We start from the raw sequence: 14,019 nt of genomic DNA on the forward strand, positions 1-14,019 counted from the left end.
GCTCAGGGGTCCAAGATTATCTTCTGTGTCTGTGTTAATTGGTTTCCCTTTTCTTTGTTGAAGAGGGTCTGTGCAATCCTTCTGCCTAGTTCGCCATCTTGCCCCGCCTCCTCACTCAAGTACAATTTTGCAGGAGATAATTTTAAAAGAAAATGTTGCAGCAGTATATTGACAGGATACTTCTAGAAATTCAAGCTGGATTCAGAAGAGGGCATAGAACAAGGGCATCATTGCTGATGTCAGATGGATCTTGATTGAAAGCAAAGAATATCAGAAAGAGGTTTAGCTGTGTTTTTTTGACTATGCAATGGGATTAGACTATTGGATCATAACAAATTAAGGATGACGTTGCACATAATGAGAATTCCACAGTACTTAATTGTGTTCATGAGGAAACTATACATGGACTAAGAGACTGTCATTCAAACAGAACAAGGGCTTAAAATCATGAAAGGTGTGCATCAAGTTTGTATCCTTTCATCATATTTATTCAGTCTGTGTGCTGAGCAAATTATCTAGGATGCTGGACTATGTGAAGAAAATGCAGCATCAGGAATGGAGAAAGTCTCATTAATAACCTGAGATATACAAATGAAACAATCTTGCTTGCTGAAAGTGAAGAAGACTTGAAACATGTACTGATGAAGATCAGAGTACAGTCAGCAGGATGGATTACATCTTGACATAAAGAAAACAAAATTCCTCACAAGTGGACTGATAAGCAACATCACTATTAATGGAGAAGATTAAAATTATCAGGGACTTCATTTTACTCCACAATCAGTGTCCACTGAAGGAACAGTCAAGCATTCACTGAGCAAAGCTTCTGCAAAAGACCTCATTAAAGTATTAAGGAGCAAAGATATCACTTTTAATACTAAGGTGCACCTAACTCAAGCCACGATATTTTCAGTCACCTCATATGCTGTGAACGCTGAACAATGAATAAGGAAAACCAAAGAAGAGTTATGCCTTTGAGTTGTGTTGGTGAAAAAAACCATGAACATACTGTGGATGGCCAGAAGAATGAACAAATCTGTCCTGAAAGAAATGCAGCCAGAATGATGCTTAAATATAAGAATGGCTAGACTTTTGTTTCACCTACCTACTTTGGTTGTCAGAAGGGACCATTCCTTGGAGAACATAATCATGCCTAGTTAAGTAGAGGGTCAATGAAAAATGGGAAGACCCTCAATGAGATGGATTGACACAGTGGCTGCAATGATGGGCTTAAGCATTACAAAATGGTTGTGAGAATGGCACAGGACTGGGCAGTGTTTCGTTTTGTTGTGCTTAGGGTTGCTAAGAGTCAGAGCTGACTTGATAGAACACAACAACAACAATAGGAGATTTTAACACCATTTTCAACAATGAACAGAGCAGAAAGTCAATAAATACATCAAAACCAAAAAACAAATTCACTGCTGTTGAGTCAATTCTGACTCATAGTTAACCTATAGGACAAACAAGAACTGTGCTATAGGGTTTCCAAGACTATATTTACAGAAGCAAACTGCCTCATCTTTCCATCTTTCTTTTGTGGAATAGCTTGTGGTTTCAAACTGCCAACCTTTTGGTGAGCAGCTTAATGCCTTCTAAGTAACACAATCGACCAACCAGACCTCATAGATGTATACAGAATACACCATGCAATAGTAGCACAGTTTACATTCTTCTCCAACACACACAAAAAAAACACAAGCCAGTCAAAAAAATGGGCAAAGGACATGAACAGACACTTCACCAAAGAGGGCTTTCAGGTAGCTAATAAACACATGAAAAGATACTTACAATCACTGGCCATTAAAAAAAAAAAAAAAAGCCACTGCCATCAAGTCGATTCCAACTCATAGTGACCCCTATTGGGTTTCCAAGGTGTTAAACCTTTACAGCATTAGATTGCCCAATCTTGCTTCCACACAGTGGCTGGTGAGTTTAAACCACCATCCTTCTGGTTATCAGTCAGATGTCTTAGGCACTGTGCTACCAGAGCTCCCCATTGGCCATTAGAGAGATGCAAATTGAAACTGCAATGTGATACAGACTGTCCCTGGATTATGAATGTCTAACTTATGTATAACCAACTTTTGTAAACTCTAATATATTAAAAATTTGAGGTACATTCCGTGTTTCATAATAACAAATGGGTGCAACTTTGCAATGCATAACAAAATATTATTATTATTATTATAATTACTGTATTATTGTGCTAAATATTTTTAGACTATCTGAAAGTGTTTCTTTAATATTATTTATGCATAGAAAGGTACACTATATACCAAATACTAAGACAGATACTTGACTAACTGAGTTAGTACTTAACTGTTCTGACTTATGTACAAATTCAACTTAAAGACAGATTTAGCAATGTAAATCATAATCTTGGACTGTCTGTACCATTTCACCCCTGGAAAAATGGCACTGATCAAAAAATCAGAAAAAAAATGCTGGTGAGGTTGTGGGGAGATTGGAACTTGTACATTGCTTATGGCATTGTAAAATGGCATAACCACTATAGAGAAGACTGTGGTGCTTCCTGAGAAAGCTAGAAATAGGAATATTTTATGATCCAGCAGCCACAATTCTAGATATATGTCTTAGAGTTATAAAAGCAGTGACAGGAACAGATATATGCACACCCATGTTCATTGAAGCATTATTCACAATAGCATAAAGATGGAAACCACCTTACTGGCCATCAAAAGATGAATGTATAAAGAAAGTGTGGCACATATATACAATGGAATATTATGCAGTGATAAAAAATAATGATAATTCCCCAAAATATTTATAACATGGATGAATCTGGAGGACATTATGCTGAGTGAAAAACATCAACTACAAAAGAAAAATATTGCATGATCCCAGTTTTATAAAAAGTCAAGAATAGAAACCAATACTCTGTGATGATTACCAGGGATGGGAAGGGGATGGAGGGATAATCAATTACTTGACAGTAGACATGTGTTAATTCTATTGATGCCAAAGGTAATACACAACATAAGGGAAATGTGTACAACTTGACCGAGGTAAATTAAGACACTGAGAGGTACACAAGAATAAAGGAAAACTACTGTAAATGCTATGTAACATATACAATTTTGCAACAACAGCAATAATAAGCAAAAGGAAAAAAAATACATGAGTGATTACATACATAGGTAGATATGTATGCTATAGGGTTGTGGGAAGTTTCATGGGAGTACATATGCATGAATATATATATGTGTATTTATGGGCATGTGTATATACATTTTTATTGCCATCAAGTCAATTCCAACTCATAGTGACCCCCATTGGATTTCCAAGGCTGTAAATCTTTACAGAAGTAGATTGCTTCAACTTCTTACTACAAAGAAGCAGGTGGGTTTCAACTCCTGACCTTCTGGTTAGCAGCCAAATGTCTTACCCACTATGCCACCAGAGCTCCTTATACTTGTTTGTATGTGCTGAATATATATTCATATATACAATAACACACACAGATAGCACAGTTATGGATACTTCCTAGACACACCCAAACACATTTTGAGATTGATTTACTGAGTGTGAATGCTCAAGACCATAATCTCATGGGCTAACTAGGTCATTTGTTATAACGTATTTCATAAAGATAGTGTTCTACATCCTAGTTTGGTGTATTATACTGTGGTTTTAAAAACTTGGAGTGACTATCTAATATGCAACTATTGGTCTCTTCCCATCTGGAGCAAAGGAGAGTGAAGGGAGCCAAAGACTCAAACAAATGACTAGTCCACATAATTAATGGCCCATGTGAACAATAGCCTCTTATAGCCTGAGACCAGATGCCAAAAGAACTAGATGATGGCACACAATTACTGCTACTGACCATTCTGACCAGGTACAAAATTGAAGGTCCAAGTTAGAATGGGAGAAAAATCTAGAACAAAACACAAACTCATGAAAAAAAATAAATAAATAAATAACAAGACCAGACTTACTGGAATCATAAACACTAGAGGAAACCCTGAGACTATCACTTTAAGAGATCATATTAACCTGGAACTAATGCCACTCTTGGAGGTCACTTTTCAGCCAAATAATAGATAGGCCTATACAATAAGCAATAACACTTGTGAGGAATGTACTCCTTTAAATGATCAACTATATGAGACCAAATGGTCAACCTTTACCAAAAAATAAATTAATTAATAGGAAGCCAAAGAATGGTAGGGAAACTGAATGGTTGAAAATGGGACAGGTGGGGTGGAAATGGTGAGAGTGCTGAGACATGCTGTGGGTTGTAATCAATGTTATAGAACAACCCATGTATGGATTATTGAATGGGAATCTTATTTGCTGTGTTAGCTTTCATCTGAAATACAATAAAAATTAAAAAAAAAAAAAATCCATATGAGAGGAAATTATTTTAAGGTGCATGGTGAGTCAAGAAATGATAAGTTCTATTCCCCAAACCATGGGACAAATCAGACTGGCCCATGTAAGAGGGATTGTTGTCTGCATTCTGCCTCTGTTCCCCCAATGACCTAATTCGCTTCACATTTAAAAAAAATAAAATATATGAACTTCAGACTACATCATCTCTGACTAAATTGGTGGGTCATAAATGCACACCATGGTTGAATAAGGTGGTTACCACTCTGTAGAGGAAGTCACCTCAAAGTGGAGAGCCTGCTGAGAGATGAGAATTTTATCAGAATCCTAAAAGGCTCACAGCAGGGAATATAATATATTCTTTAATCATATGCTTCCATCTCTACTAGTGTGGGCCTAGGTGAACACACATATCCCACAGTTCCACTTGACATGACACTCACAGCACAACCCTCGGAGACAGAAGGAGTGGGTTCCAGATCCTCGATCTTACTAACTAATGAAGTGAAAAATCCCTCTGTGTTTCCTTAAGGGAAAAATACTGCCTTTTGTACATGAAAAGCAAGGGGTTAGAAATGACAATCTCTTGGAGTGTCTATAATATAAAAGAGATATTATAGGCATTTTATATAAGAGCATGGATGTTGGAATGAAAAGTCAGGAACACAGGGTTCAATCCAAGCTCCTCCTTTTATTAGCTGTGTAATTGGGTCTAATTTTATATCTTCTCTCAGCTTTGGCATCGTCATCTGCAAAACAGGATAATGATGCTTTGTAAGGATGCTGTGAGGATTAATTTAAATGGGATAACTTAAACCTTCACATTTACCTTAGTTCCCAGCACATAGCAAACAATAAATGTTTACTGTTATTAGTAGTATAACATAGGTAATAAACTCTATTAGCACTTTCATTTCTTTGTTTTACTATCTATCCATAGCATTCCACTGGATTGTTTGGGAAAATGGTTCTGCCTATGTGTCCTTCTTACCTTATGAGATGTGGAAGTGAGGTTGTGTTGAGGTTTCCATCCATCACCATCTCTTCCTAAAACAATGTGCTCTACTATCATACTTGCCTTATCTAACCTGTGATAGCTCATCCTATTCCAGTCAGGGCTCAAACATTCTTTCCAAATAATCGTGATCTCTCTCAGTTTTAAGGAATGTGGGACTCATGTTTTCTCAGTGACAAATCCACTACTTTCAAAGTAAAACAATGAAGAATGTGAACAACTTGATTTTGTCACTGGAAGTGCCCTGTACCAGTCAGTGTGGAAGATCCAGAATCAATATAACTAATGGATCCTAGCTCCAAGTGATAGTCAGCAAAAAAGATAAATTATCCCTTTACTCGTGTCTCTTGGATGGTAATTTCTTCTTGCTGTCTGATCTGAGATAGCCATCATGGTGTTCTCCGTGGCAGCTGTCAGACCAATCACAAGCCATGGGCTGGAGAGCGCTTGGTCAATACATCCAGCGTGTCAGGCTTTGAGTCATGTTGATGTTTGTTTGTTCTCCTAGTTATTTTCTTTGGTGAGTAAAATGTCTATTACTTTGGGCTCAGCAACAGAGAAGGTGCTGTGAACACCTGAGACATACATTTTATTTTTCTTTATTATTATTATTTTTTTGATTACTTCATTATTCCCTTATGCCTGATTTTTTGCCGGAATGTTTTTCTCCCTTATTACCTCCACATCCTCTTCTTTGGCTCCTCCACTTACTTATTCGAACTGCACAAAAGTGAGCTTATGCCATTGCGTGGCACCTCTCCTTCAGAGCACTGAATGGTTCCCAGACTTCTGGATTTCACAGACTGGTAACTTTAGTCGCCTGCCCCTTCCCTAAAAGAAAGAGCTTGCCTGGTGTTGCTAACTCTTTTAATATTTTTTCAGGGATAGATATTAAGATATAATAACCAAAAACAAAACAAACAAACAAATAAAAAAATCACTGCTGTTGAATCGAATCTGACTCCTAGAGACCCCTCCTTGGGTTTCCAAGGCACCAGCCACTCCTCGGAAGGAAGGTTGGGCAATCCTACTTCCGTAGTGATACTGCCTCGGAAACCCAAGAAGGGGTCGCTATGAGTCGGGGCCGACTCGACGGCACATAACAACAACAACAACAACAACATCCCCACAGAAGTAGATTGCCCAGTCTTCCTTCTGAGGAGTGGTTGAACCACCAGCCTTCGGGTTAGCAGTCAAATGCCCAGGCACTTGACTGGCACCAGAGCTCCCAAAAAGACATTTTTTCATAATCATTATTTCATTTAGAAAAGACATTTAGTAACAACACATTTAGTGAACCTAGAATTGTTGTTGTTGTTTGGTGCCCTCGAGTTAGCCCTGACTCATAGAGACCCCTCCTTGGGTTTCCAAGGCACTATCACTACAGAAGTAGATTGCCCCATCTTCCTTATGAGGAGTGACTGGTGGGTTTGAACCACCAGCCTTCTGGTTACTAGTCAAGTGCCTTAGGCACTATGCTACCAGAGCTCCCTGAACCTAGAATTAGAAATCTTAAACACATTTATATTTATAATAAATTCATTTAATTGCTCTCACTTTTCTCATTTCTCTGCAAAACTTAAAAAAAAAAAGAAAAAAGAGAGAAGAGAGTGAATCATCATAGATGAGGCCCTTTTGTGAGGTAATGATATAGAGCATCAATTGGAAAGACCAATCATCTTCATTCATGTAGCACTAGTGAACTAGAGTAGAGATAAAAAGATTGCTATTTCACTTCTATAGTGAGAGCAGTAATTGAAGATCTCTATATTTCTCTAATCAATTCATCAGCATTACACTAATTTTCAAGAATACCTTCCTTAGAACGTATTTGACTTACACATTGATACACAGAAGACCTGAGCTGAGGAGTGAGTGAGCAGACGGGAATTCAAACTCTACTTCTGAAGATCACTGACTGTGTGATCTTGGACAAGTTACTCCCTCTAAGCTGATTTCCTCATGTACTGAAAGGAAAATGATAATAACACTCACTTTTCTGGATTATTCTAAGATGTAAATGAAAGAAAACAAGAAAGAATGAGCGGTACAGTGCTTGGTACATATTCTTATGGAATAAAAATGTATTCCCTTATTCTTTTTCATTTAACTACAACCACATTTTTCAAGGGAAAACCTAATTGGGACATCTCAAAACGATTCACAGTATCTCCTTAAATTAAAATATTGCCTTGCTGCTTCCCTCTCCACAGTCAGCCAGCTGTATCGAGTCACGTTCCATATTTGTATTCGATTACATCACCTCCTTGTTAATTTATTCTTTAAAATAGAGCCTTTTCAATTACCAGAATGTTAATTATTATTTATCACCCCTTAATTATTGTAATCTACTACATGCTTATTTTTGGATGTATGTGAATACAAGCGTGTGTGTGCACATGTGTGTGTGTTTTAACCCAGCCATCTTTGAACTTCAGCAGTCTCTGGTAGCCTTTCATTCTCTTTTACAATATCACTGTTTCATTTTTGGCCCTGACAGGGCATTACATTGTGATGAGCTGTACATCTGCTTTACTGACAAACATAAACTTCAGTTGATTTTTGAGTGTTCTGCAGAGGTTGGTATAGTATTATAAAATATCTTTAAAATTCTATCACTTGAAAAAAAATGTTAGAAATGTGCCTTATAGGTACTCTTTTATAAAATGCTTAACATAGGGTTTGGTACTTTAATGGGCTCCCCTCGATGTTCCAGTGGATATCTACATAAACTCTGATGGTTTATTTACTACTACAGCTTTTAATAGCAACGTAAAATAATTTCTCTTTTGGGCAGTACTGATTTCATAGCAAACACATCAGCAAAATGTGGAATTCACATAAAACGCAAAGTTGCAAGTATCACTAAAGCCCAGAGAGTCATTGCTACGTATTTTAGATGGGCTAGTGTATTTATGGTTCCTGTATAAATACTGTAAAATGTAATGTGGCAAGATTGCTATATTGTAATAAAACAATGTAGTGCTTGCTGAAGAAAAAAAAGGGTTGCTGAATTATAGTAGTCATTGTACCTTGTTTCCTGTTATTGAAAATGGAGTATGATTATTAAATGCTTGCAGTGTGCATTTTACACACTTAGTTATAGATCTTGGTTTTTATGTGTGCCTGGAATATCAATATTTGCTTTATTTTTAAGGAACATTAGTTACAAATACAATAAGTGTGTTTCATTTTTCATTTAAGACACATTGACTTCAGTTCCCAAGTCAGAGTGTGCAATACGTGTCTCAATGATTATTAATCTAAAAACCCTGTTGAAAGTAAGCAAGACTGGTTCTGTAATAAACAAACACGGGTGCTGATGCTACTGCTCTGTGAAACCCATGAAAGTGGAGTGAGCAGCAATAAATAAGAGTTTAATTAAATTGCTCCCTGGCAGATAGCAGGACTGTCTTTCAGCTTTGCTTTAGAACCCGTGGGGTCTCTTTTTCCTCTTGATGTATGTGTAGTGTTCTCATTAATGCTAATGGGAACTGTGTGCAGTAAAAGGGCAGCTGACCCCATGTTCTGTCATGTCTGCAAGTATCTCATGGATTTCTTCGTCCCTTGGGGTAGTTACAAAAAGAAAGAAAGAAAGAAGTCTCAATGTATAAACTCTAGACTATACCCTAACTTCTTAAACATGTCTAACAAATGCTAAAATAATGTCTTTAAAAACCCATAAATATAGCTATCTGCACTTTGTGTGGGACTTTGTTTCAAATTGTAAATTATAAGAAAAATATTAAAATGTAGTCTTCCCTTGGAATTTAACTCTGATTAGTTATATGCATATATGTGATTATGGTGCTTGGTAAACCATGGAAACCATGCTCTTAGGCTAGAAATGAATGAAAATGATTAATTAGATTCTGTAAGGTGTTGCGTTTATAGCAGGGCACATGTAGCCTTCAGCTCATTTGGGTTCAAAGCCATCTGAAAGATACGAGTGCTTGAAAATGATTAAAGCAGAGCTAGTAAGGTACAATTTCCACTTGCTGTGTTGCTATTACTTTCCCTAGAGCACAGGCTGAGAATATGTATCATCTAGACATCCTCGGTGCTCTAGCAAAAGAGATATTTCATTATTTCTCTGTATAAGTTTAAACATATTTTGGATAATACTGTCAGGCAGACCTACCTACACATCATACATGCAGGATCCAAATCTGTATATTAAATTGCCTTGTTGATTTGTAATTGCTTGTGTTTTCTCTCAGCTATCTGACTTGTCATAACTAAGGATATATTCACTTGCTGAAAGTCTGCAGCCTGGCTCTGATGTTACTGTCAATGAAAGAATTGGCTATGCCTCTAAGAGGGGATGTTTCTCTAAACAGCGCTTTGGTGAACACCTAGTACTCATAACTTACGTACTAACCACACATCTGTAGAAACTGAGTCCCCATTCCCTTCTACCCCTTTAACACTTCTTAACTAAGAAACGGTTTAAAAGACAATTTAATTGATCTTTCTAAATGAAGCACAGATGTGAACAGAACTTAGGCACTTTTAAACACCAACCAGGAACATGTGAAGAAAAGCTTTCCATGGGTCTCATCATATAAGCCTTTTCTTCTTTAATTCTTCTTATCAGACTTTTACCTTCTTGCGTAAAATCTAATGACCTTTAAGGTAGAGTTATGAGTTCCAGACAATAACATTCAGTCATAAGCACCTAGCTTAATTATTGTAGTAATTTCTGCCCTAATTTTTTTGATTCATCATCTTGCAGTGGCAGGAGATGGGGCAGGTTCTCAGTACGCTCAGGGCATCTTGGTTGTATTAATTTGTCACCATTCCCTTCACAGCAGTCATGCAGACTTTTACCCTGGTGAATAATTTATAGTGTGTGAGTCTTCTGAGAATGCAGCCACTTTACTTAGAAAAATTCAGCCTCTTTTTTTTTTTTTTTTTGCTGTGGAAAATGACCCATGATTTTTAAATATTCATCATTGTAAAATATTCCAAATACTGTTCTCCAGTTGATGGTACTTTACAAAATACTAATGATAATAATAATAATAATGATAATCTCTCTTTTTGTGTTTACCATCACTACTTATTCTTATGTTTTGGGGGGCAGGTGTGTGCTGTTATGGGTGTGATAGTTAATATCATATTTTAGAATTTATGATGACATCAGTTGCAAGAAGAATCATTATTTTATGTACCACACACACACACACACACAAAGAGGTGGAGCAGAGTGGATTCTGGGGCCAGTTAAACAATACTCCATAATATTGTAATGGTGGATACATGATATTATGCATTTGTCAAAACCCACAGAACTGTACAACAGAGTGAACCCTAATATAAACTATGGGCATAAGTTAATCATAACATATCAATGTTACTTCAAAAATTATAATAAATAAATCACAAGATGTTAATAATAAGAAAAACTGCATGCAGAAGGGAGACAAGGCATATGAAAATTGTACTTTCTGCACAATTTTACTATGCACCTAAAACTGCACTAAAAAATAAGGCTTGGTAATATTTATTTAAATACACTTTTTAATTGAAAATCTATCAACTGCTAAACCATCCTTTTTTCAAAGGTGTTAATATGAGAAGTGTGCATGTAAATTTTAGAATCAAAGAAATATGTGCTGTTGCTACACTTCTGCATTAATATTTCTTCCCTTTTTCTTAATATTAAAACTTAAAACCTTTGCAAGCCTACAACCAATCCTCTTTTAAAAAAATACTCTGAACTTGATGGTTTCAGAAATAGATTAGGTATTAAATGGCTAGGCACCACCTAACCCTAGAGTGATAGTTTGTATAGGTTCAAAAGGAAAGTAAGTTTACAAGGGGACAAAGAACAAGCTTGTTATCATAGAAACTATGAGGAGCTGGCTGAATGTGACACCACAGTGTGAGACTTATTCTTAATTACATAATAATTAAAGATTTCCAACAGTGTGGCTCCTTAAAAAACATAATCTGTGTATTTCGTATATTTGGAGATTGTCAGATCTGGATAGAATCATAATAATTATCTAGATTGTCCAACCACTTCATTATACAGATGAGGAAATCAATCTAAGAATGAAAATACAGTCAAATTCCCAACGGGTGTTCTTGTTTTCTGTGTGGGTATTTTTTGAGTATCTTAACAGCGAAAGGGGGGGGTGGCTATAGTACAGTGTCAAATGTATGTACTTACCCAGAGCTTCAAGGCCCTTGACTTTTTTCTCACAAACTGCCAGCACCATTTCAGAAGCAAACCTTTTGCTCCCTAAATAATGGTGGCAGTGTTTTTTTGTTTTGTGTTTAAGTTAAAGTAGTATAAAGCTATTTGAACACTGACACGTAACTACATTTTAAATAGCTGTCATCCCAGACTTAGAAAGGGATGCACTTCAGGTTTAGAAACTTGAAAAGTGAATCCAAATTCAAACATAAAGCTGAAACTTCTCTGTTCTAATGCATCTACTGTCCATCACCCTGATACTACGTTACCCACCTCAAGTCTTAAAAATGTTGACATAAATGAGGTATTATATGATGTCTACACACATAGTTTCTTTTTTTTAATTTGTTTTTGTTTTTTGTAATTTAGAAATAGCCATAGTTTTTGTTTTTCCAGTTTTGTCATTTGCTTCATTTACTGTTTCTCTAGCTCTCTCTTTCTCTGTTTTTTTTTTTTTTTCAGTTGTGTTATTTAGAACTCTTCTTACCTGACAACCTCTTTTTTATGTTTCCTTGAAAATATTTCCTCAATATTTACATGTGGAAAGGCCTTATATGGGCCTTTCCTTTTTTTAAATGGCATTCATTAATCTGATAATGTAAGTTCAATAACTGCTTCCATGACAACAGATAAATTTTAGCCTTTACATATGTATTTTATCTCATTTTTTAATACGAAATGTTATTGTGATGGAATTAGTTGGTAAAGATTATATTTCAGCAACTTAGAGCATTTATGAACACTCTCATATCCATTAACCTGCACCTTTTTTCCCCCCACCTACAATTAATTACCCATTGAGATGTTTCAACAAACTGATGTCTTGCTGGAGCACTTGGCTATGTCAGGAGATTTGGAAGACAACTACCTGGTCAACTGACTAGAAGAGATTCATATTTGTGCCCATTCCAAAAAAAAGGTGATCCCACAGAACATGGAAATTATCAAACAATATCATTAGTATCACATGCAAGTAAAATCTTACTGAAGATAATTCAAAAACGGTTACAGCAATATATTGACAGAGAACTTCCAGGTATGCAAGCTAGATTCAGAAGAGGACCTGGAGCGAGGGATATCATTGCTATGTCAGGTAGATCTTGGCTGAAAGCAAAGAATACCAGAAAGATGTTTACTTGTGTTTTATTGATGATGCAAAATCATTTGATTGTGTGGATCATAACAAATTATGGATAACATTGAGAAGAATGGGAATTCCAGAACACTTAATTGTGCTCATGAGCAATTTGTACATAGACCAGGCCATGAAAACAGAACAAGGGAACACTGTATGGTTTAAAATCAAGAAGGGAGTGCGTCAGGGTTGTATCCTTTCACCATACTGATTTAATCTGTATGCTGAACAAATAATCCAAGAAGATAGACTATATGAAGAAGAATGTGCCATCAGTATTGGAGGAAGAATCATTTACAATCTGTGATATGTTGACAACATAACTTTGCTTGCTGAAACTGAGGATGACTTGAAGCACTTACTGATGAAGATTGAAGACTACAGCCTGCAGTATGGATTAGACCTCAATATAAAGAAAACAAAAATCTGCACACCTGGACCTATCAGCAGCATCATGATAAATGGAGTTTATCAATTGACAATACAGTTGTCAAAGACTTCATATTACTTGGTTCTACAATTAACACCAATAGAAGCAACAATCAAGACATCAGATGATGTATATCACTTTGCAAAAGACCTCTTTCAAGTGATGAGGAGCAAAGATGTCTTCTTGAGGACTAAGGTGCACCTGACACAAGCCATGATATTTTCAATCTCCTCATATGCATGTGAGAACTGGACAATGAATAAGGAAGGCCTAAGAAAAATAATTTGACTGCTAACCAGAAGGCTGGTGGTTCAAATCCACCAGCCACTCCTCAGAAGGAAAGTTGGGCAATCTACTTCCGTAGTGACGCTGTCTCGGAAACTCAAGGAAGGGTCTCTATAAGTTGGATCAGACGCCGTGGCAGTGGTTGCATTGTGTTACGTTAAGAAAAGTCGATGCTTTTGAGTTTTGGTGCTGGGGAAGAATACCAAAAATACCATGGACTGCTAAAAGAACTAACAAATCTGTCCTGGAAGAAGTGCAGCTATGATGCTCTTTGGAAGTGAGAATGGCCAGACATAGTATCACCTACTTTGGTCATCTCTTGCTTTCTTCATGGATAATGTTCTTGATATCTTCCCATAATTCATCTGGCTTCCAGTCATTGGTGTTCAATGCATCAAATCTATTCTTTAGATGATCTCTAAATTCAGGAGGGGTGTATTCAAGATCATACTTTGGCTCTCTTGGACTTGTTTTAATTGTCTTTAACTTCAAGTTGAATTTGCATATGGGCAGTTGATGGTCTGTTCCACAATCAGCTCCTGGCATGGTTTTGGCTGAAGATATTGAGCTTTTCCACCGCCTCTTGCCACAGA

The 14,019-nt window shown here is 36.6% G+C and overlaps 1 protein-coding gene across 1 annotated transcript in view; it reads left to right on the forward strand.

Moving 5' to 3' along the window:
* UNC5D (unc-5 netrin receptor D) overlaps positions 1-14,019 on the forward strand; it is a 438,337-nt gene that overhangs the window by 185,825 nt on the left and 238,493 nt on the right. The window lies entirely within an intron of this gene.

The sequence above is a fragment of the Orycteropus afer genome, unplaced genomic scaffold (genome assembly GCF_000298275.1).
Source record: "Orycteropus afer afer isolate SDZICR_OR568_19922 unplaced genomic scaffold, OryAfe1.0 scaffold00024, whole genome shotgun sequence".
In the NCBI taxonomy this organism is placed as follows: Eukaryota; Metazoa; Chordata; class Mammalia; order Tubulidentata; family Orycteropodidae; genus Orycteropus; species Orycteropus afer.